Source organism: Stomoxys calcitrans, chromosome 4 (assembly GCF_963082655.1).
Source record: "Stomoxys calcitrans chromosome 4, idStoCalc2.1, whole genome shotgun sequence".
Lineage (NCBI taxonomy): Eukaryota > Metazoa > Arthropoda > Insecta > Diptera > Muscidae > Stomoxys > Stomoxys calcitrans.
The window spans coordinates 113,663,051-113,687,525 of NC_081555.1; the positions used below are offsets into that span (position 1 = coordinate 113,663,051).

The following is a 24,475-nucleotide window of genomic DNA, read 5'->3' on the forward strand; positions in this document are numbered from 1 at the left end:
ATTACTGGCAAATCCTTTTCCGCCTAGCCGTTTTTGTAAGTTCAACATTTTTAATTTAATATCAGCAGACAGTGTTTGCTGATATCAGCATACTATTTTTTTTTCGGTTGCAGTGTTCAGTCAATCTAAAACATTACCACTAAAACTTCTCTCCAAAGAGGTGTCGCACTGTGGAACGCCGTTCGGACTCGGCTCTAAAAATGAGGCCCCGTATCATAGAGCTTAAACTTGAAATAGGACTGCACTCATTGATATGTGAGAAGTTCGCCCCTCTTCCTTAGTGGAATGGTCATGGGGAAAATTTGTATTTTGCCTCGACATCCGATCCGAACATGGTGTATAACTGGCCAAATTTACATATAGCTGCCATATAGAGCGATATGCCGATTTAAGGTCTTAGGCATATAACAGGCGCATTTAGTACCGGATTTCGCTGAAATTCAGAACAGTGAGTTTTATTAGGATCGTTGATATTCGAAACAAAAATGGTCCAGATCGAAATATATTTGGCTATATAAAGCTGTCATATAAGTCGATCTGCTTATTATCCGACTGAACTTATTATCCGACTTCGCTGAAATTTGGAACAGTGAGTTATATCAAGACTCCCAACATCTGTCCCAGAGAGGGCTTTATTTTGACATAGCTGCCATAGAGCTTTAGGTTCTAAAGACCATAAAAAGCGCATGTAGTCTCCGATTTTGCTGAACTATGAAACAGTGATTTGCTCTAGAGGCCTCGACATCTGACCCGAATATGGTGTATATCAGACCATATTTACAAATAGTTGCCATAAAGACAGATATGCTGATTTAGGATCTTATAAGAGGCTCATTTAGTTTCGGATATCGCTAAAACTCAGAACAGTGAGTTTTATAAGGTCCGTCAAATCTAAAATAATCCAGATTGGAACATATTTGGATATATCTGCCATATAGACCGATCTGCTGATTTTGGGTTCTAGGTTTATAAAAGGCGCATTTATTACCCGACTTCGCTGAAAGTTGGAAGTGTCCCGAAGATGATCAAGACCGGGCTATATTTATATATAGCTGATATGGAGGCCAATTTTCAGCTTAGGGGCTAAAGACCAGAAAAGGGTCATTTATTTTTCGATTTTGCTGATTCAGATCGGACCATATTTAGATATAGCTGTCATATAGATCGATCATCCGAATTTGGGTTTAATCACATGAACGGCCCACTTGTATAGAGCTTCTCGGCACGGCAAATATGAATAAGATCGGACTAACTAATACTAAATTTCCCATGAACATTCCATTAAGGAACTGGGAATACTTCTCTCATATTAATGAGTGCAGGCCGATTAAAGTTTTAGCTCAATGATAAGGGGCCTCCTTTTTTATGCCGAGTCCGAACGGCGTGCCGCAGTGCGACATCTCTTTAATTTTCAGAAACTCCAGATCTCGGAGATTGGTGGTGCGATTTAAGCGAAATTTTATGTTCTCTCATATGGTAACCTAAAAATAAAAATTTAGTATCCAAATTTCGGATGGGGTACCTAGGGGGGCTGCCCCACCCTAAAACCTACCTATATGTTTGGTTTTAGATCAATCACGATAATATGGGATTCAAAAGAAAGGTATTCAGGAAAAGAAAACGTATTTGATATTCAATTGTCGGACCAAGTGCTAGGGGCACCACCCCAACGCCCAAAACACCCCTAAATCGGACATATTTTCCAACCATGTCATTATGGGACTCAAGTGAAAGGTATTTGCGAGTAGAGCATGAATCTAATATCCAAATGTGGGACCACTTTTGGGGGGTCCACCCCTTTCCCAAAACACCCCCCCAAACAAGAATTATTTACTGGCCATGGGGATATGGGGCTCTTACAGAGAGTGGAACAAAATATTCATAGTTTTTAGGGCCAATACCGCAAACCGGACATATTTGCTGACTTTTGCAATAAGGAGTTCAAATGGGATTAGAAAACGAATTTGATATCCAAATTTGAGGGCAAGGTGCAATATGGGGTTCAAATATTTGATATATAGATATATGAGAATAGAGCACGTTGCTGATATATTTTCCGGGCTTAGTGTTTGGGGGACCACCCCAATCCCCAAAACCACCCTAAATCGGGCATATTTAACGACCATGTCAATGTGGAGCTAGGTATTGGGGGGTAGAGCAAGAATTGATATCCACTTTCGGGTCCAATTTTCTGGAGGTCTACAACTTTCCCAAAATACCCCACAAACAACAATTTTTTAGTGACCATCGCAATATGAGGCTCAAAAAAAGGTATTTGGAAGTAAAATAAGAATTTGATATCCAAATGTAGAATCATGTATTTAGGGCATCACCCCTTCCGAAAAATATCCCTCAAAGAGTACAAATTTACCGACCATGACAATGCGTGACTCAAATGAAAGGTATTTGAGAATAGAAAACGAATTTGGTAACCAATTTTGAGGCCAAGGGTTCGGGGGACGCCTCATTGTGTAAACTCTCCTTAAACCAATGGCAATATGGGGTTTAAATAATTGGTATTTGAAAGTAGACCATGATGGTTATATTTTTTTCAGGCCCAAGTGTCTGATAAAAATTGGGCCCTCTAGAGGCTAAAGAAGTCAAGATCCCAAATCGGTTTATATGGCAGCTATATCAAGTTATGGACCGATTTGAACCATATTCGACACAGTTGTTAGAAGTCATAACAAAACAGTGTTTTATTATGTTTTCCAACATCCATGGTTAGTAGTGTCCAAATCGGTCAGTAACCTGATATAGCTTCCACACAAAACCCATCTCCTAAATAGTCTTCTACGGCCAATGGAAGCTTGAATTTTTACTTGACTTGCAAGAATTTTTTTACGTATGATACACAATGCCCCTCAACTAAGTTCATTTGTTGAACATTATTTTGCAGAATCCAGGGTGTCGAATGTCGAGTTTTACGCAGATACCACCCAAACCTGCGAGGCTCAAGGGTGAATACAATGCGTCTACCAACGCCCCCACATGTGGTAACCCACACATGAGTACCAATTTGATCTCACGTATTTGGACGTGTTCACCTCCTTGGTTAGGAGCGGAGCACTACCTAAAACTCCTTCCGATCTATGATACACGGCACCCGGTTGAAAACGCAACTCCACGCCGAGCTTATGCTCTACCCGCGATTTGGGTACAAACCACAGCCACCACGTTGCTCCCCACTGGGGCCTCACCATTGTCAGGCTGGAAACAAAGTTCCAGGGGCTCCTGACACCCGTGGTACCAGATTAAAGTCTCCGGTCAGACTTCGTAGCCTTAAAAGACTACTACCAGTTGAAACCCAAACAGTTCCGGACTGGTCACCTGAATGAGAAAAATCGCCCTAAGTCGACCTCAAGCCAGAATACAAAAGTATGCATCAAACATACAACGGGACGATATACACAAACACAAACAGCACACGGCAGCCCTCACGGGCTACGCCACATATATCAGCATCAACATGGGACTTTACAATCAACGCGGCCACCCTCACGGGTGACCGAACACAACCACAACAGCTAAGGGAACCAACAATGGGCAAACACCGCTGCATCAACATGGGTAAGGCAGGTGCCAGGCCATATCATGCGCGCCAGCACAGCAACACCTCGTTATGGATAACTAGCGTGTGTTTATCCCTCCACTAAGTCTAGTCCGCCTCCTAAGAAATACTTCCCGGCAAAAGGTGGCCAGCCTTGCAAAGTCGTCCAGGGTGGTAGGATCCCAAGTTTCGTCCCGGCCGGACTTAGCATTTTCTTACTCATTTTGTAACAGACAATGAAGTGGTTTTTATTCACTGTGCCATTGTATCGCTAAGCATTTTATAAATCCCAAAGTAAGGGTGCTCTGTTTTGTTGTTGTTGTTGTTTAATTTCTATATCTTTTGTTTAAATAATTCTGGTGCTTTTATTGCAATAATACAAAATATTCTTATATATGTGTGTGTGTGTGTGTGTATAAGCACTGCTGCCAATGAGATTCTAAGTAACACATAGTTTGCTTTTCGGCAACAATTTTGGTGTTTCTTTGCTTTTTGCCACCCATACGTTCCGTTCCGATTTGCCTAACGCTTGCTGCGCTCTTGTTGTTGGTTTTTTGTCATCGTTTGCGTTTGTTGTGCTCTCTTATCGGAGAGGTCTTAGCGCAATATTTGCTATTTACACTACTCAGCAAAGCGGCAGATGTTCACATCCGCGTTATTTTACGCCACAACATGTCGATTTAGTGTGCATATCATAGGCTAATAGTCGTCTGCAGACCGAAACGGACGAAAACACGTTGTCTCAAAGCGCATCGCGGTGGAGGTGGCGTCGAAAGTGATTTATATCTGTAATCGAAACGAAAAATAATTACATGAAAAATATTTTTTAATCGATTTTGATTTGATAAAAACGGTGTTTTTTTGTGAATTGAAGCTGAAAAAGTGTAACTTTTATTGTATGAAGAAAAAATAAAATTTATCTCATGTGGTACCCTGGCGAGGCTATAAAGCAGTGGGTGATTGTTTAATTTGATGTTTATATGGTGTTTAGTTTATTTTTGTTTAATTCTGAAAAAGGAAAATTTTGTGCTGAAATCTACATTACCAAGTGTTTAAAATATTTCATTTAAAAATATATTAATAAGAGTGGAATTTCCGCTTTCACACTCTAAATAAATTCTGAACAGGTAATAAAATTAAAAAAAAAAATAAACTAATAATTTTATTAGCCATGTTTTTATTATATATAAAAAAAAACATATTTTATTACTCTGCTTATGACTTTACTCCTTCACTCTTTAACTCACTTACTCAGTCGCACCAGCAAGCAAGCACACGCAAGCAAACAAAACTGTTATCTGTCATAATATTTGAGCAACGACAAACAGGTTGCCAATACATTTCCCGCTCTCCCAATTCGTACAACATGTGTCATATTCGCCGTAAACAAAACAAAACGAAACGAATCGACTCGACTCGAATGGCAAAACGAAGTGCCTACAGAAATAAATATGCCCATCAATATCGTGTTGTTGGCGATTAATTTTGATGTGGTTAACGTTTTCTCTGCAATGGATATATACGACGCGTTGTCTAACAATGGATAAACAAAATGATTGAAGGCATGGAACATGTGTATAAATAAACATATCATTTCGTCCGTTCCGTCGGCCAATCATGATGGCGACTATTTATATCGCAAACAAGTACACACAAGGCATAGTTCTGGTGATGGTGATGCATTTTTGTCGTTGAGCAGCAATTGCCCGGTGTTTCGTTTTTAATTTGTTGTATCAAGTCAAAGTCAATGGAGAGAGGGTTTGTTATGTCTTCCACCATGAGAGGGAGTGGAGGGTGTTTCCTTTGTAACAGTTTGAAGAATTGGTCAAAGATGGGTATGAGATTTTTTTGACGGTTTGGCGCTGACCATCCGTCTTCCCATCCTTCGACATTGATCCAACTTTTGAACGAATAGAGCTTAGACAAGTAAAAGCGTGTTAAGTTCGGTCGATTCTTATATTCTCTCCACCATAGATCGCTTTTGTCGAGTTCTTTACCCGATATCACTTTTTCGACAAACAAAGGATAAAAGAAAAGAATTGCTATGATATTGGAGCTATATGGAGTTATGGTTCGATTTGGACCATAATTGAATTTAATGTTGGAGAACGTTGTTTAAAATTTCAGTTAAATCGGATAATAATTGCGCCCTCTAGAAGCTCAAGAAGTCACGATTCCAAAACGGTTAATATGGCAGCTATATCAGGTAATGAACTGATTTGAGCCATACTTAACACAGTTGTTGGAAGTCATAAGGAAACACCTCATGCAAAATTTCAACCAAATCGGATAAAAATTGCGCTCTCTAGAGGATCAAGACCCCAGATCGGTTTATATGATAGCTATATCAGGCTATGGATCGATTTGAACCATACTTAGTATAGTTATTGTAAGTCATAATAAAACACCTCATGCTAAATTTCAGCCAAATCGGATAATGGCCCAACATGGCCCATTTACAATCCCAACCGACCTACACTAGTAAGAAGGCTTCGTGCAAAATTTGAAGTGGCTAGCTTTACTCTTTCGAGAGTTAGCGTTATTTCGACAGACAGACAGACGGACGGACATAGCTAGATCGACTTAAAATCTCATGACGATCAAGAATATATATACTCTAGTGGGTCTCAGAGAAATATTTGGAGGAGTTACACACAGAATGACGAAATAAGTAAACCCCCATTCTATGCTTGAGGGTATATTTAGACACATACAATGTTTGGTAAGATATACGCGATAAAGAAATATCCATCCCAAAGTAGGAATTGAAATGTGTGAAAACACTTTCCAAGAAACATGGACTTTCATCTTAAATTAAGTCCTAAAGAAGTTCAGTTGTGGGCAACAAATTTTTTTTTTTGGGTGTAACATCATCTAATCACTAATCTCCCGATAATAAATCTTGATTTCATAAAGTCATATTTTTGATCCGATTTCAATGAAGAGCTGTGCTATATTTGGTTAAAGCGATATCCCGATTTAAGTGTTTGTGCCGAGAAAATACAGTGAGCTGCATGCACCACTTAATATCTGAATATGTACCAGATCTGAACATATTTGTATGCAGCTGAAACATAGCCCTGTTTTCCGATTAAATGCATTATACGCACAAAAGCCACATTTCTTGCCAAGAATTGACATAATTTGGAAGAGATCCCTTAACACTCGTACCAATTACAGTCAATATTAGAATTTCTTAGATTTGGAGCCCTTGTAACAGTATTTGCCCCGTCGACATCCATGGTTTTATTCTGCACTTTGAACGAATACACAGAAACGACAGAAGTGAAACTCTGTAACTAGGTATCATAACGGAACACATAGGACTACGAGCTCACTTATGTAAAATCGGTGCGGCAAGTGATAGCATATGTAGGGCACGCGGGGATGATAATGAGACGTTGGAGCATTTCCTTTGTCATTGTCCGGCTACCGCGTCTTACAGATACCGGCACTTAGGTAGAGACACAATACCAGACATGAACCAACTTAAAGGAGAATTTTGTAAGTAGCACGGAGTTCCTAATTTCAAATTTTCTTTTTAGAGGTTACTTTGCAGTTTTTAGAGCGCACAACAAGCCGATTACTGACTTAGGTGGATTAATATCTACATCTACATTAATACATCTACATTAATATCTACAGCTTTGAAAGTGCATATGGGAAGAAAGATATATATAGGAGCTATATCTAAATCTGGACGGATTTTTTCAAATTCAAATTCAATAGCGTTCATTATTGGACTAAAATAGTGATATGTGCAAAATTTTATGACAGTCGGATAACAAAGGCGACCTGTATCTTGATAACAAGAAAAGGTGGACAAACAGACAGGCAGATAGACGGTACAACGGACAGACGGATAAATCAGAAAGTGGTTCTATGCCAATCTTATCGATGTGTACCTCTTCTCCTTCTTAGCGTTGGAAAAAACCCCCTACATCTACCTTACAATTATAAATTCGGGCAATAGATACATGTATATGAGAGCTATATCAGAATCTGAAGCGACTTTTTTCGTCTTTTTTTTATAGCCTCCACCATAGGATGGGGGTATACTAATTTCGTCATTCTGTTTGTAACACCTAGAAATTTGCGTCTAAAACCCCATAACGTATATATATTCTTGATCGTCATGACATTTTAAGTCAATCTAGTCATGTCGGTCCGTCCATCTGTCTGTCGTAAGCACTTTAATTTTTGAAGGAGTAAAGCTAGCTGCTTGAAATTTTGCACAAATAGTTCTTATTAGAGTAGGTCGGTTGGGATTGCAAATGGACTATATCAGTCCATGTTTTGGTATAGCTGCCATATAAATAGATTTTGGATCTTGATTTCTTGAGCCACTAGAGGGCACAGTTCTTATCCCATTTGGCTGAAATTTTGCATAAAGTGTTTTGTTATGACTTCTAACATTTTCGCCGAATATGGTTCAAATCGATCCATAACCTGATACAACTGTCATCTAAACCGACCTGGGTTCTTGACTTCTTGAGCCTCCAGATGGCGAAATTATTATCAAATTTGGCTGAAATTTTGTACAACGGCTTTTCCAATGACCTTCAACGTTCGTGTCAAATATGATCCGAATCGGTCTATAGCCTGATGCAACTTCCATATAAACCGATCTCTCTATTTTACTTCTTGAGCTCCTAAAGGGCGCAATTCTTACTCAAATTGGCTGAAATTTTACACAATGGCTTTTACTATGCTCTCAAACATTCAGTTCAATTATGGTCCGAATCGGACCACAACTCGATATGGCTCCCATATGGTAGAAATTATTTTCTTTTTGGCTTTGTTTGCCTAAAAGGAGATATCCGGAAAAGAACTCGACAAATAGGATCTATGGTGGAGGGTATAGAAGATTCGGCCCGGCTAAACTTAGATCTCTTATACTTGTTATACTCACCACCGTAGGATAGGGGGTATATTCATTTAGTCATTCCGTTTGCAACACATCGATATATCAATTTCCGACCCTACAGAGTATATATATTTCGGATTTAATGATGTCCGTATGTCTGTCCGTCTATCCGTCTGTCCGTCTATCCGTCTGTCCATCCGTCTGTTGTAATCACTCTATAGGCTTAAAAAATTAAGATATTGAGCTGAAATTTGTCACAAAAACGTCTTTTTGATGCACGCTGGTTAAGTTCTGGAACGGGCCAAATCGGACCATATTTGGATATAGCTGTTATCTGGACCGATTTTCCTATAAAGGATCTAATTCCCACAAAAACATAATTTTTCATCCAATTTTGCTGAAATTTTAAACAGTGAGTAGCTTAAAGCCTCCCAACATCTAGCCCGGATGTTGTTCAGATCGGATTATATTTAGATATAGCAGTCATATAGACGGTCAGCCGATAAAGGGTCTGAAGCCCATAAAAGCTTTATTTTTTATCCGATTTCGCTGAAATTTAAAACAGTGATTAGTTTCAAACCTACCAACATCTGACCCGAATATAGTTCAGGTCGGACCATATTTAGATATAGCTGGCATATAGACCGATCTGCCGTTAAAGGGTCTGGAACCCATAAAAGGTTTATTTATTGCCCTGAAATTTGAAACAGTGGATTATTTTAAGCCTCCCGGCATCTGTCCTAAGTATGGTTCAGATGGGAGTATATATAGCTATAGCTGCCATATAGACCGATCTGCCGATAAAGGGACTGAAAAGCTTTATTTATTGCCCAATTTCGCTGATATTTGAAACAGTGAATTATTTTAGGCCTCCCGGCATCTGACCTAAGTATGGTTCAGATCGGACTATATATAGATATAGCTGTCATATAGACCGATCTCCGGATAAAGGGTCTGAAGGCCATAATAGCTTTATTTCGTAACCGATTTCGCTGAAATTTGAAACAGTGAGTAGTTTTAGGCTTGCTAACACAGGACCCAAATATGGTTCGGATCGGACTATATTTAGATGTAACTGCCATATAGACCGATCTCCCGATAAAGGGTCTGAAGTCCATAAAAATCCTATTTATTACCTGATTTCGCTGAAATATGAAACAGTGAATTGTTTTAAGTCACCCGACTTACGCCCCAAATATAATTTGGATCGAACTATATTTAGATATAGCAGCCATATAGACCGATCTGCCGATAAACGGTCGGAAGCCCATAAAAGCATTATTTTTTTTATCCAATTTCACTGAAATTTTAAACGGTGAGTAGTTTTAGGTCACCCGCCACCGACCCAAATATGGTTAAAATAGGACTGTATTTTGATATAGCTGTCATATAGACCGATATGCCGGATAAGGGTCTGAAGCTTATTAAAACTTTATTTATTACCCGATTTTAATGAAATTTGAAATACAAAGTTCAACACTGACTTATATTTATAAGACCACTCAATGTCCGTGCCGAATTTGGGTGAATAAGTTATCCAATTTTCATCGGATTGTGATGAGAGGGGGTTTACATATATACCCGAGGTTGTGGGTATCCAAAGTTCGGCCCGGCCGAAATTAATGCCTTTTTACTTGTTTTTAATTAAAATGTCATTAGAAAAAAATGAAAAAAAATTTTGACATTAACAATAATTTCAAGGTGGGTCCGGCCCGTGTTGAAGTTTTGTCATTAGGTTGTTGTTAGGCTGAAATTTTGTCTTTAGAAAATTTTCAAAGTTTGTTTAGAATAAATTTCATTAAAGTTTTGTCCTTTTACAACGATCAAAAGTGCAAATTTGCTCATGAACATTCCATAAAGGATTTGGGGCAAATTTCTTACACATCAGTGAATGCTGTTGCGTAAGCTTAAGCTCAATGATAAGGTGACTCTTTTTTCATAGCCGAGTTCGAACGGCGTGCCGCATAGTGACATCTCTTTGGGGAGAAGTTTTTACATGGCATTAGGAGGGGATAACCACTGCTGAATTTTTTTTCTGATGCTCTCGCCAGGATTTTAACCCAGCGACAGAATCGGACATTCTAAACTCTGCAGTACGGTGGCCTCCTATGGTGCTGAGTATGAAAACAGAATTCAGTTTAAACTTGTCGTTCGTGCCGCTGTTCTCTGGGTTTTATTCACATCTGTTCATTAGAAGGACTTTTGTACTGGAATTGTTCACATAGTCTCTTTAATTTGAATCTTAAGTGACCTACTTAATTAATTTGCAGAATGTTATGTATGTTAAAGCAAAAACGATTGCGGTAATAATTTTGGGTTTTTAGTTCCCCTAAACAAGCATTTCTTACTACATCTTGTTGGTAGGTTCTTCCCATGAACTTTGTTTTGGTTCACTTCCTTAAACCCCAAATCTAGAAGTCATCATATTTGCTGATTTCAAAATGCTTTTGAAATTCAAATTTTCCAATTAATAATGGCTTATTCCGCTTGTTTATTACCAAAGAAAAACAAAAATAAAAAATTATTTCATTTCTGTAGATGAGTATTTATTAGAAACACTCAATTGCTACGATACGAGTACCAAACAATGATGATGATAGATTTTTCATTGCCAATTCTCTGTTTTTCGTTTGTTGGTGCAATATAATAATCCATCAATATTTACGAGAGCCAAAAGCTAAGGAATGGGAACGTTGTATGCAGTGCTTGATTCGTTTAAGTGTAAATAATTGATAATAATCCACACACTTCCATCATGGCATGTTGATTATGGCAAAGGCTATAAAAAGTCTTTCAAATGAACAAATATGCTATGAAGGTTTTTCTTTGAACTTTGATTTTTGTATCCGCAATTCAATTGGATATGACATACGCAAAAACAACCAAAAACATAACATGTTAAATATGAATGTTGACATTGCTGTATATAATTTTTATTAAATGTATATTTCGTGTAACAGGTGATTGATTTATTAACACTACTTTGATGTATGTGATTTTTACTAAATGTATTTTTAATGCCCTACACCACTGCTATGGTACAGGGTATTATAAGTTAGTGCATTTGTTTGTAACACCCAAAAAGGAAGAGAGATAGACCCATTGATAAGTATATCGATCGACTCCGAATCACTTTCTGATTCGATTTAGCTGTCTGTCTGTCCGTCTACCTGTCTGTCTGTCTGTCCGTCTTTCCATGTTAATTTGTGTACAAAGTACAGTTGGCAATTTTCATCCGATCATCTTCAAATTTGGTATGGACATTTTTTTCGGCCCAGAGACGAAGCCTATTGAAATTGGAAAAAATCGGTTCAGATTTGGATATAGCTTCCATATACATGTTCGTCGGATTTGGAATAATAATGCAATAAAATGGTCATCTGTTAACCGATTCTCTGGAAATTTGGCAGGAAGGATTTCCTTACGATTTTCGATATTGATGGTGAATTTCATAGAAATCGGCTCAGATTTGGATATAGCTCCCATATATATGTTCGTCCGATTTTCAGTAATACGGCAATAAAATGGTCATCTGTTAACCGATTCTCTGGAAATTTGGCAGGAGGGATTTTCTTATGACTCTCGATATTACTGACGAATTTCATAAAAATCGGTTCAGATTTGGATATAGCTCCCATATATATGTTCGTACGATTTGCAGTAATACAGCAATAAAATGGTCATTTGTTAACCGATTCTCTCGAAATTTGGCAGGAAGGAGTTTCTTACGACTTTCGATGTTACTGGTAAGTCTCATAGAAATCAGTTCAGATTTGGATATAGCTCCCATATATATGTTCGTCCGATTTGCAGTAATACAGCAATAAAATGATCATTTGTTAACCGATTCTCTCGAAATTTGACAAAAAAGATTTCCATATGACTCTCGATGTTACTGGTAAGTCTCATAAAAATCGGTTCACACTTGGATATAGCCCTTATATATATGTTCGTCCGATTTGCAGTAATAATGCAATAAAGTGGTCATTTGCTAACCGATTCTCTGGAAATTTGGCAGGAAGGAGTTTCTTATGACTTTCAATGCTACTGGTGAATTTAATGAAAATCGGTTCTGATTTGGATATAGCTCCCATATATATGTTCATCCGATTTTGAGTAATAACGCAATAAAATGGTCATCTGTTAACCGATTCTTTCGAAATTCGACAAGAAGGATTTCCTTACGACTCTCGATATTACTGTCGAATTTCATAAAAATCGGTTCAGATTTGGATATAGCTCCCATGTCTATGTTCGTCCGATTTGCAGTAATAATGCAATAAAGTGGTCATTTGCTAACCAATTCTTTGGAAATTTGGCAGGAAGCCTTTTCTTGCCACTCTCGATGTTATTGGTGAATTTCATAAAAATCGGTTCAGATTTGGATATAGCTCCCGTATATACGTTCGTCCGATTTGCAGTAATACAGCAATAAAATGGTCATTTGTAAACCGATTCTCTCGAAATTTGACGGGAAGGATTTCCTTACGACTCTCGATGTTGTTGGTGATTTTTTATAAAAATCGGTTCAGATTTGGATATAGCTCTCATATATTTATATCGCCCGATTTTCCCTCCTAGACCCACTGCAAGCGTATTTATTGACCAATCTTCCCAAAATTTTGTACAACTCTTTCCTCGACGACTTCCACAATATCCATAAAGTTTGGTCGCAATCGGTTCAGATTTATATATAGCTTGTTGTCATTTGTCAAACGTATTGTAGTTATTACAATTTGAACATATTTGCTTTGCTCGAATTTTGATACAGGAATATTAATAGTCTATCTGAATACATCCGCCGAGGCCCATCAAAATTGGTTCAGAATTAGATGTAGCCCCCCTTTTGTGTTTATGGGATAGGTGTAGGGTATTATAAAGTCGGCATCGCCCGACTTTTGCCTTTCCTTACTGGTTCACGAGTGATTTTATTGATTCGTAGCAGAATTTTACGGTAGAAATAAGAGCATGCTCATTGTTTGGTTGATATATTTTAAGGCCACTTTTTGGATATTATTGATCCAAAAATTTTTTTTTTTTATTTTTGAGAGCAAAATATCATGTGCATTAGAAATGTTTAATTTTTCTTCCGTAAATATTCATCTAAATATGCATACAAATGTTTTTTTTTTCTGTCGGCATCTTTTAGCACATTCTGTTTTACATTTTAAACAATTTTTTGTTTGTGTAAATAATAAATTATATTTTTCTTAATACCTCATCGTCTACCCTTTAAGCACAGCACATTCAAACAGATCTGTAAATGAGGAAAAACAACATGATTTACTATTTGTAGACAAATTGCCCCCTACACTATAATCTAAGGCGGAATTGCAACAGAGTACAGCAATTTAAATAAAATAAAATTTGAAAGAAGAAAAAAGAAAGAATCTGTGCGATGAGGAAATTCGATTGCCCAGTGACTTTGTACCGAAAGTGCACTAAAAGAGTGCCTACATATAAAATTAATTCAGTATGATCCAATTTGTTTAAAAATACATTTCTTTGAATGTCCCAGGAATGGGATCGTTGTGGCAGCTACTTTATATATTACTGCAGAAAGTACTAGTGTACGAGCAGATGAAAAAGTATTGTGGATAGAGATGTGAGCGTGAATGATAAATCAAGAGAAATAAATGTTGCAAACGCACGACTTTCGTCTCGACTTTCACGCACGCTTACAAGACAATCATTTTCTCTTTTCAATCCCATGGCAGCCGGTTGTACGCACCGGATTGACCCGATGGAATCCTTCATAGGCAAGGGCTATACTTGTTCGTCCTTTTTTATACCCACCACCAATGGATGGGGGCATATTCATTTTGTCATTTCGTTTGCAACACAGCGAAATATCCATTTCCGACCCTATAAAGTATATATACCAAAACCGTCACCTCTTTTCAACCTAGCCTAACGTAACCTATCGTCGCCAAAAACAAAACATGGTTTCTATTATTGTAGTCTGGTGCCTCGGAGTTGCCCAAAATCCGCCAAATAGGTATATAGACCAATCACGACAATTCAGCGTCATAGGTGGACATATGCTACAATCACATTCTGTGTGAAGTATCCCCACCCTTTAAAGATATTAGAGAGTTAAAAAAGGCGCAGCGGAGCGGGCCCGGTTCGGCTAGTCTTATATATAAAAATCAATTTGTGTTTGGTTGTAGGTTTGTTTGTTTGTGTGTTCCTTATAGATCCAGAAACGGCTGAAACGATATTCTTGAAATTGTCACAGATGGTGCATAATGATCCCGTGGTGAAAATAGGGTACTACATTTTTGATATATGAAGGGGAGGCGGACCCTCCCCCTTACCCTAATCTTCAGAAACGCCAGATCTGGGAGATGGGTAGTGCGATTCAAGCGAAATTTTGTGCGCTCTCATATAGTACCCTTAAAACAATAATTTGGTATCCAAATTTCGGATAGGCTACCTAGGGGGGCGGCCCCACCATAAAACCTACCAAACATATATTTAGATCAATCACGACAATATGGTACTCAAATGAAAGGTATTAAGGATAAGAAAACATATCTGATATTTAAATGTCGGACCAAGTGTAAGGGGGACCACCCCAACCCCCAAAACACCCCTAAACCGGACATTTTTACAGACCATGGCAATATGGGACTCAAATGAAAGGTATTTGGGAGTAGAATACGAATCTAATATCCAAATGTAGGACCACGTTTCTGGGGGTCCACCCCTTCCTCAAAACACCCCCAAACAGGACTTATTTACTGACCATGGGAATATGGGACTTAAATAAAAGGTATTTGAATGCAGAATACGAATCTGATATCCAATATGGGACCATTGAGGTGCCGCCTTTCCCCAAAAGCATCCTCCATGGGGACAAATTTACGACCACAGCCAAGTGGGGCTCAAATGAAAGGTATTTGGGATTAAAGCACGAATTTGGTATCAATATTCGGGAAAAATGTCTATGGGGCCACCCCACCCCTACAACACCACCCAACCCCTAAAACACCCCTGAATCGGACATATTTACCGATCATGGCAATATGGGACTCAAATGAAAGGTATTTGCGAGTAAAATACGAATCTAAAATCCAAATGTGGGATCACGTTTCTGGGGTATTTGGAAGTAGACCACGTATCTGATATCAACATTAGGGACCAACTGTCTAGCGGACGTCCCACCACCATAACAACCCCCAAATAGAACGTATTTGCTCACCAAGACAATTTGGGTCTTAAAAACAGTGGAACTAAATATTTATAGTTTTTAGGGCCAATTTGCTGACTTTTGCAGTTAAGAGTTTAAATGAGATTAGAAAACGTATGCGATATCCAATTTTAATTCCAATGGCAATATGAGATTCAAATAAATGATATATGGTTATATGAGAATAGAGCACGTTGCTGATATATTTTTCGGGCTTAGTGTTTGGGGGATCACCCCAATCCCCAAAACACCCCTAAATCGGGCATATTTACCGACCATATCAATGTGGAGCTTAAAAGAAAGGTATTGGGGAGTATAGCAAGAATTGATGCCCATTTTTGGTCCCAAATTTCTGGGGGTCTACCCCTTTCCCAAAGTACCCCACAAACAGCAATTTTTTACTGACCATCGCAATGTGGGGCTCAATTAAAGGTATATGGGAGTAGATTTCGAATTTGATATCCAAATGTAGCACCATGTGTTAAGGGCATCACCCCTTTCCCTAAACACCCCCCTAAGGTAAACAGTTTTCGACCATGCGAATATGTGGCTCAAACGAAAGGTATTTGAAATTAGAAAACGTATTTGATAATAAATTTGAGGGCCTTGTGTTTGAGGGACGCCTCATTGTGTAAACTCCCCTTAAACCAATGGCAATATGGGGTTTAAATGAATGGTATTTGAGAGAAGAGCACGATGCTGATATTTTCTTAGGACCAAGTGTCTGGGGGACCATCTCACCCCCGAAAACACTCCTAAATTAGACATCATGCGAATATCGGGCTGAAATTAAGTATTTTAAGAATGGAGTACCTTTTACATCCAAACTTTAAGTCGTAGACCAATAAAGATCATATATGGGATTCAGATAAAGGCACTTATATTGTTAAACTGTTAGTCAAGCGATATACTATTTTCGTAGCATGGTATTTCACTAGAGGCTCTTTGATTTTCGAAAATAAATATTCCAAGGAAAATTTTGCTCCATATAAAGTAAAAACAGGCGCATCGGAGCGCGCCCGGTTCAGATAGTTTTAAATAAAGGACAACAAATGTAACCGGTTCCTTGATTACAACAAAACAGCGTTGCCAACAAATACACCAAGATATAATGCCACAGTAGTGGTATAAGGTATGACATGTGTTGCCCGAATCTGGAGTCAATGAGTAAAGATTTTTCTATTTGGGTTGCCCAAAAAGTAATTGCGGATTTTTTAAAAGAAAGTAAATGCATTTTTAATAAAACTTAGAATGAACTTTAATCAAATATACTTTTTTTACACTTTTTTTCTAAAGCAAGCTAAAAGTAACAGCTGATAACTGACAGAAGAAAGAATGCAATTACAGAGTCACAAGCTGTGACTCTGTAATTGCAACGCAATTACTTATTGGGCAACCCAATAATTTAAGTGAAACACAATGTTTACCTTCTTATATATTAAATAAGGATTTCAAGGTCATACACTATGCTATATACCAGAAATTAAACAGTTGTTATAACTAAGAAATTTCAATAAGTAATTTAGTGAGGAACAATTTATTAAAATGCTATTTTCGTATTTTATTTATTTGAAATACATCAACGACTTTGCAACGCCGCGAATGTTCATTAAACATTTCCCCCTGTTTAGAAGTTTAAACCATTCACGTTTCTCTTTAAAGTAAACAAAATAAAGTAAAATTTGTTTTTATTTACATCTTGGCGTAAATCGCCTGGCTCTTTAATACCCTGCCAACCGCAAAGCCCCATGGACGCCAAGGCGGGTCCAGGCAACAGATGCCATTTAGCCTCCGCTATGTGGACGGTCATAAAAGCAACAAATGGCGCGAATTATCTTAAACATGTGAATTTTTCTTATTTCTATTTTGGTTGTGCGATTCCATTTCTTTTGTTTTTGCTCGGGTAGAGGGGATGGGGATTTGTGCATAAATGCCAGTCGATAAGTTCATAGGGGATGGTATGCTGTTTTCACACTTAGCACATACAAATGGATGTTTAATTAATGACGATTAAATTGTATCTATTTTTAAATGGACTGCTATGTTTTAAACAAATTCGATGGAAACCACATTCTGGGAATATTAGTGTAATGCGGCTTTTGGGGAGAATTTTATGGGAAATTTAGGAAAATGTTTAGAATGTCATTCATTACTCCATATATATATCGAAGGAAGAGGAAAGGTTAAATTCACATAGTTTATTGATTTAGATTATTACACAAGAGAAATTATTCCATCACCTGGTCATTCTGTTTTTATCATCTAGAAAATTATGCTCTAAGATTTTTAAACAAATAATTTTTATTTTATTAAACTCACTCAAACTTTTTCTTATCGTTTCAGGTTTTGCCAGCAATAAAATTTGGATGTTGCAGGTATTTCACTCAAATAATTTATTGTCCTTAAACTTTTAATAAACAATGTAAATTTCATGTATACCACATCAAAAGAAGGTTCATTTAACATTGTTCCTTCTGACGTGCACCCATAAGTATAGACATTTAAAGCTTAAGTGTTCCAAATTGCACATTAAATGGTTTGTTTTGTATTATTGTTGCTGTTGAAGCAATGTTTTTAAATTAATGGCCACGCAAAAGAACAACATTGACAATGTAAGAACGTGAGGTGATTGAATTCAAAAACAATTTCAATTTGAAGTAAAACAACGGGGCAAACATAAGTAGCCTCTGCCTTGCGCTCTCCTTGAAAATACGAGACAAGGAAATGCTGGCCAAGCAATTAAGATCCTCTTGAGAAATGTGTCACAGTGGAAAAACTCTGGGTAAACAATTTAAGTTCATGGCGCGGGTTTCTGAGAATTCAAGTGGATGATGGGGAAAGTTTTCAGTTGAGCTTTAGCTTAAAAATGTCTTTCAGTTTTTGTGTGGACACAGTTTACGGATTTCTGTTAAAAGGCAAAGAGTTTGTCTTGTTCTTCCCAAAGGTTAAATTGAGTATATAATAGTACAAAATTACCTGTAATTCATTTGCAATGGAGCCTTCGAAAGTGAAGTTTAAAAATAAACGAGTAAAAAGGCATTAAGTTCGGCCGGGTCGAACTTTGGATACCCACCACCTCGGGTATATAAAACCCCCTTTCGTCACAATCCAATGAAAATTGGATAACTTATGCACCCAAATTCGGCACGGATATTGAGTGGTCTTATTAATTTAAGTCACTGTTGAATTTTGTATTTAAAATTTCCAAAAAATCGGGTAATAAATAAAGCTTTTATGACCCTTAACCGGCATATCGGTCTATATGACAGCTATATCTAAATGCAGTCCTATTTTTACCATATTTGGGTCGGATGAGGGGTGGCCTAAAACTACTCACTGTTTCAAATTTCAGTGAAATTTGATAAAAAATAATGTTTTTAGGGGCTTCAGACCCTTTATCTGGAGATCGGTCTATATGGCAGCTATATCTAAATATAGTCCAATCGGAACCATACATAGGTCAGATGTCGGGAGGCTTGAAATAACCCACTGTTTCAAATTTCAACGAAATTGGGTAATAAATAAAGATTTTATGGGCGTCAGACCCTTTATCGGCAGATCGGTCTATATAGTAGCTATATCTTAATGTAGTCCGATCTGAGCAATATTTGGGCCAGATGCTGGTAGGCCTAAAAATTCTTACTGTTTTAAATTTTAGCGAAATAGGATAAAAAATAAAGCTTTTATTGGTTTCAGACCCTTTATCGGCAGATCGGTCTATATGGCAGCTATATCTAAATATAGTCCGATCTGAACCATATCTTAATCAGATGACGGGAGGCCTAAAACAACTCTCTGTTTAAAATTTCAGCAAAATGGGATGAAAAATGAAGTTTTTATGGGCATTACACCCTTTATCGGAACATCGGTCTATATAGCAGCAATATCCAAATATGGTCCGATTTGGCCCGTTCAAGAATTTAACCAGCGTGCATCAAAAACACGAATCTGTGCCAAATTTCAGCTCAATATCTCAATTTTTTAAGCTTTTAGAATGATTACAACAGACGGGCGGACAGACGGACGGACAGACGGACGGACAGACGGACGGACAGATGGACGGACAGACGGACGTACAGACGGACAGACACACGGACCTTCGACATCCTTCGTCAATTTGGACCAGATCGGTGCAGATTTGGATATAGCTGCCATATAGACCGATCATCCGATTTAGGGTCTTAGGCCTATAAAAGCCACATTTATTATGCGATTTTTCTTAAATTTGGGACAGTGAGTTGTGTAAGGGTCTTCGACATCCTTCGTCAATTTTACTAAGATCGGTCCAGATTTGGATATAGCTGCAATATAGACCGATCTCTCGATTTAGGGTCTTAGGCCAATAAAAGCCACATTTATTATGCGATTTTGCTCAAATTTGGGACAGTGAGATGCGGTAGGCCCTTCGAAATCCTTCGTCAATTTGGCTAAGATCGGTCCAGATTTGGATATAGCTGCCATATAGACCGATCTCTCGATTTAAGGTCTTATGTCCATAAAAGGCGCGTTTATTGTCCGATTTCGCCGAAATTTAGGGCAGTGAATTAAGTTGGGCCCCTCGACATCTTTCTGCAATTAGGCCCAGATCGGTCCAGATTTGGATACAGCTGCCATATAGACCGATCTCTCGATTTAAGGTCTTATGCACATAAAAGGCGCATTTATTGTCCGATTTCGCCGAAATTTTGGACTGTGAGTTGTATTAGACCCTTCAACTTTCTTTTTTTATTTGACACAGATCGGTCCAGATTTGGGTATAGCTGCCATATATACCGATCTCACGATTTTAGGTCTTGGGCCCATAAAGACGCATTTATTATACGATGTCGCCGAAATTCGGGACAGTGAGTTGTGTTATGCCCTATGACAGCTTTCTGCAATTTGGCTCAGATCGGTCCAAATTTGGATACAGCTGCCATATAGACCGATTTCTCGATTTAAGATTTTGGCCCCATAATCCGATTTCGGTGAAATTTGGCAGTCCGTGTAGTATATGGTTCAGATCGGTCTATATTTGGATATGACTACTAAGAAGATCAATATTTTGTTCTACAAAATTGAACAATGAGTTGTACTTTTTAGACCACTCAATGCCCGTGTTGAATTTGGTCCAAATCCGACCATTTTTCGGTATAGCTGCTATGGGGGCATTAATTATACATTTTTCACCGGATTATGACGAAAGGTGGTTTACAAATATACCTGAGGTGGTGGGTATCCAAAGTTTGGTCAGGCTGAACTTAACGCCTTTTTACTTGTTTTATTAGATTTCTTTCGATTCTATCCCACTGTGCGGCGATCGGTTCTATGGACCAAAACGAGTATGCTCACCTACAGGGGCTTGACGAGAATCGCCAGCTCCACATACAAACATGTGGCTACCACAAGAACAATAGTCCGGTTTGTACCAAATTCGACAAGGTCGTCTACGCGTCTGACATGACTTCTTTCGGGTATTCGGTCTATATGACGACTATGTCAAAATATGGTCCAATCTAGAGCATACTTGTAGGAACATCGAAAGATCTTATTCAACGTTCCGTAACAAATTTCAGATAGATCGGCTAATTATTACCTAGTTGTTTATTTGAAGCTCAATATCTTCAGATCTTTTAAAGACTGCAGCTTGGTTGTTGGTGGACGAACGGACTGACGTTCAGGTGGATATGCATTAGAGTGCGTCAATTTTTTAAACGGGAAGCAATTATCGAAATCGGAAACTACGATGAATGGTTAAACAAATTTGCCAAAGAAACCCTGGGTTTATAGTCAAAATAAAATTTTAGTAATTACGTCCTTATATGCGTAAATCGGCTGATATGTATGCGTATATGATAGATATATCTAAATCTGAACCGATTTTTACCAAAGTTCATATGGTTTTTTTTTAAGCTAAAAATATTATGTGTGGAAAATTTTGTAATATTGGGATAACAAGTACTTGATTACAAAAAAAAAAAAAAAGAAAACACTGACGGACTATTACTACGGAAAGAAAACAGCAGCATTGAAGTTGGTATTGGTAATAAAAAAAATTTAAATTGCTCAGGACAAACTTTCTACATTGATGTCTAAATAAAAATCAAAATAAATCTTTTTTGTTTTTAGGTTCAATTACACGCCTATTAATTGACCCTCCACTTATTGGCCTTCAATTTGAGGAACATGAATTCCATATAAAAGGCAGATTAGCTATCATTTCTTGACCTAAAATGAACATTAAATAGGCCTTGTATTTAATTATTATCCCTCATATTAGAATAATTTGTCTTCCTTAGAATTTAATATTCCGACTCAGTGTTGAAAGGACATTTTTCTACAGGCAATTTTATATATTTTTTTATTATCCCATTTCATAGCATAATTTTATTTAGGATATTATTACCCATGAATTTGCATAAGACTCGGATCATTGGCTCAAGTACGAATAAAGTAGAAGAAAAGGAAGCAGAAATAGATTTCAATGGCCATATGGAAAATGTTTGGCTCATTTTTTGGAGAAAATAAAATGTGAAATGTCTATTAAAGACATAATAAACTGTGCACAAACATACGTACACAAAACAACAACAACAACAACAGCAATATAAAGATGTCACACGCTTTAAATTGGTTAGAGTATGTAAAGAAAAGAAATGCTGTTGTCCAAAATAACAGCAAAAAAAAACTTTGCCTCATAATTACCCGGGCATTTCAAAACGCCTCTGTGACAGCTGTGGCATGATAAATATTTTAAAATAGCGACAGCTGTGCCATTCTTCTTCCTTTAAGCGTTTCCTTTTGCTCGTATTATTTATTTTTTTTTCTTTCTTCGTTTCTTAAAACGTTTGGTAGAAAAGCAACTCTAAGTTGAAGGTTATTCTTTTAACACCTCCAAGTGGCGTATGAGTGATGTAGTTTTTTTCTTTTTCTTTTCAAGGGTTTCCATAAAGTATACGCACGAGTGGCTAATGTTCTAACGGGCAAAAAAGACGACCATCACTGTTGATTCTCTTCGACAAAGAAAGTGCAAGAATTTCATAGTAACCAAATGCAAGAGGAGAAAAGTTTACTTTTAATTACTTTGACACTAAACCACTTTTTATCCGGTTGCATAGCAATTAACGTCACGTTAAAAAGAAGTTTATTTTGCATCTGGTTAACATTTTGGCTGCTATCCCCTTATAGTTGAGGTCTTTTCTTTTGCCTTGGAATATACTTAAGGATGATAGTTGGCTACGGTATCTTAAGTTTTGAATAACTTTTGGATTATAGTTGTGCAACTTATTTGTATCTCTTATTTCGAACAACATTTTGTTGGAGCAGCAGCAAGAGTTTATTGAAAGTTTGCTTTGTATTATGGTTAATGTGGGTTATAGAATGTTACAAAGTAGGAAATAAAATTATTTAAAAGTGAATACGAAGGTCTAATTGGAAGATTTGTTTAGGACTCCAACTTAAAGGAATATGATGGATATAAGATAAAATAAAATAAGATAAAATAAAATAAAATAAAATAAAACAAAACAAAATAAAATAAAATAAAATAAAATAAAATAAAATAAAATAAAATAAAATAAAATAAAATAAAATAAAATTAAGTAAAATAAAATAAAATTAAGTAAAATAAAATAAAATAAAATAAAATAAAATAAAATAAAATAAAATAAAATAAAATAAAATAAAACAAAACAAAAAAAAAAAAATTAAATTAAATTAAGTAAAATAAAATAAAATAAAATAAAATAAAATAAAATAAAATAAAATAAAATAAAACAAATTAAAATAAAATAAAAATAAAATAATATAAAATAAAATAAAACAAATTAAAATAAAATAAAATAAAAAAAAAATAAAATAAAATAAAATAAAATAAAATAAAATAAAATAAAATTAAATAAAATAAAATAAAATAAAATAAAATAAAATAAAATAAAATAAAATAAAATAAAATAAAATAAAATAAAATAAAATAAAATAAAATAAAATAAAATAAAATAAAATAAAATATAATATAATATAATAAAATAAAATAAAATAAAATAAAATAAAATAAAATAAAATAAAATAAAACAAAATAAAATAAAATAAAATAAAATAAAATAAAATAAAATAAAATAAAATAAAATAAAATAAAATAAAATAAAACAAAATAAAATAAAATAAAATAAAATAAAATAAAATAAAATAAAATAAAATAAAATAAAATAAAATAAAATAAAATAAAATAAAATAAAATAAAATAAAATAAAATAAAATAAAATAAAATAAAACAAAATAAAATAAAATAAAATAAAATAAAATAAAATAAAATAAAATAAAATAAAATAAAATAAAATAAAATAAAATAAAATAAAATAAAATAAAATAAAATAAAATAAAATAAAATAAAATAAAATAAAATAAAATAAAATAAAATAAAATAAAATAAAATAAAATAAAATGAAATGAAATGAAATGAAATGAAATGAAATGAAATGAAATGAAATGAAATGAAATGAAATGAAATGAAATGAAATGAAATGAAATGAAATGAAATGAAATGAAATGAAATGAAATGAAATGAAATGAAATGAAATGAAATGAAATGAAATGAAATGAAATGAAATGAAATGAAATGAAATGAAATGAAATGAAATGAAATGAAATGAAATGAAATGAAATGAAATGAAATGAAATGAAATGAAATGAAATGAAATGAAATGAAATGAAATGAAATGAAATGAAATGAAATGAAATGAAATGAAATGAAATGAAATGAAATGAAATGAAATGAAATGAAATGAAATGAAATGAAATGAAATGAAATGAAATGAAATGAAATGAAATGAAATGAAATGAAATGAAATGAAATGAAATGAAATGAAATGAAATAAAATGATATGAA

The 24,475-nt window shown here is 35.8% G+C and overlaps 1 protein-coding gene across 1 annotated transcript in view; it reads left to right on the plus strand.

The window, feature by feature from the left end:
- Positions 1-4,201: 4,201 nt before the first annotated feature.
- Positions 4,202-24,475, plus strand: part of LOC106086192 (frequenin-1) — a 228,447-nt gene continuing 208,173 nt past the window's right edge. The window contains exons 1-2 of the mRNA XM_059366688.1: positions 4,202-4,677; positions 17,953-17,984. The gene's annotated coding sequence lies outside the window, so the exon portion shown is untranslated. The remainder of the gene's footprint in view (positions 4,678-17,952; positions 17,985-24,475) is intronic.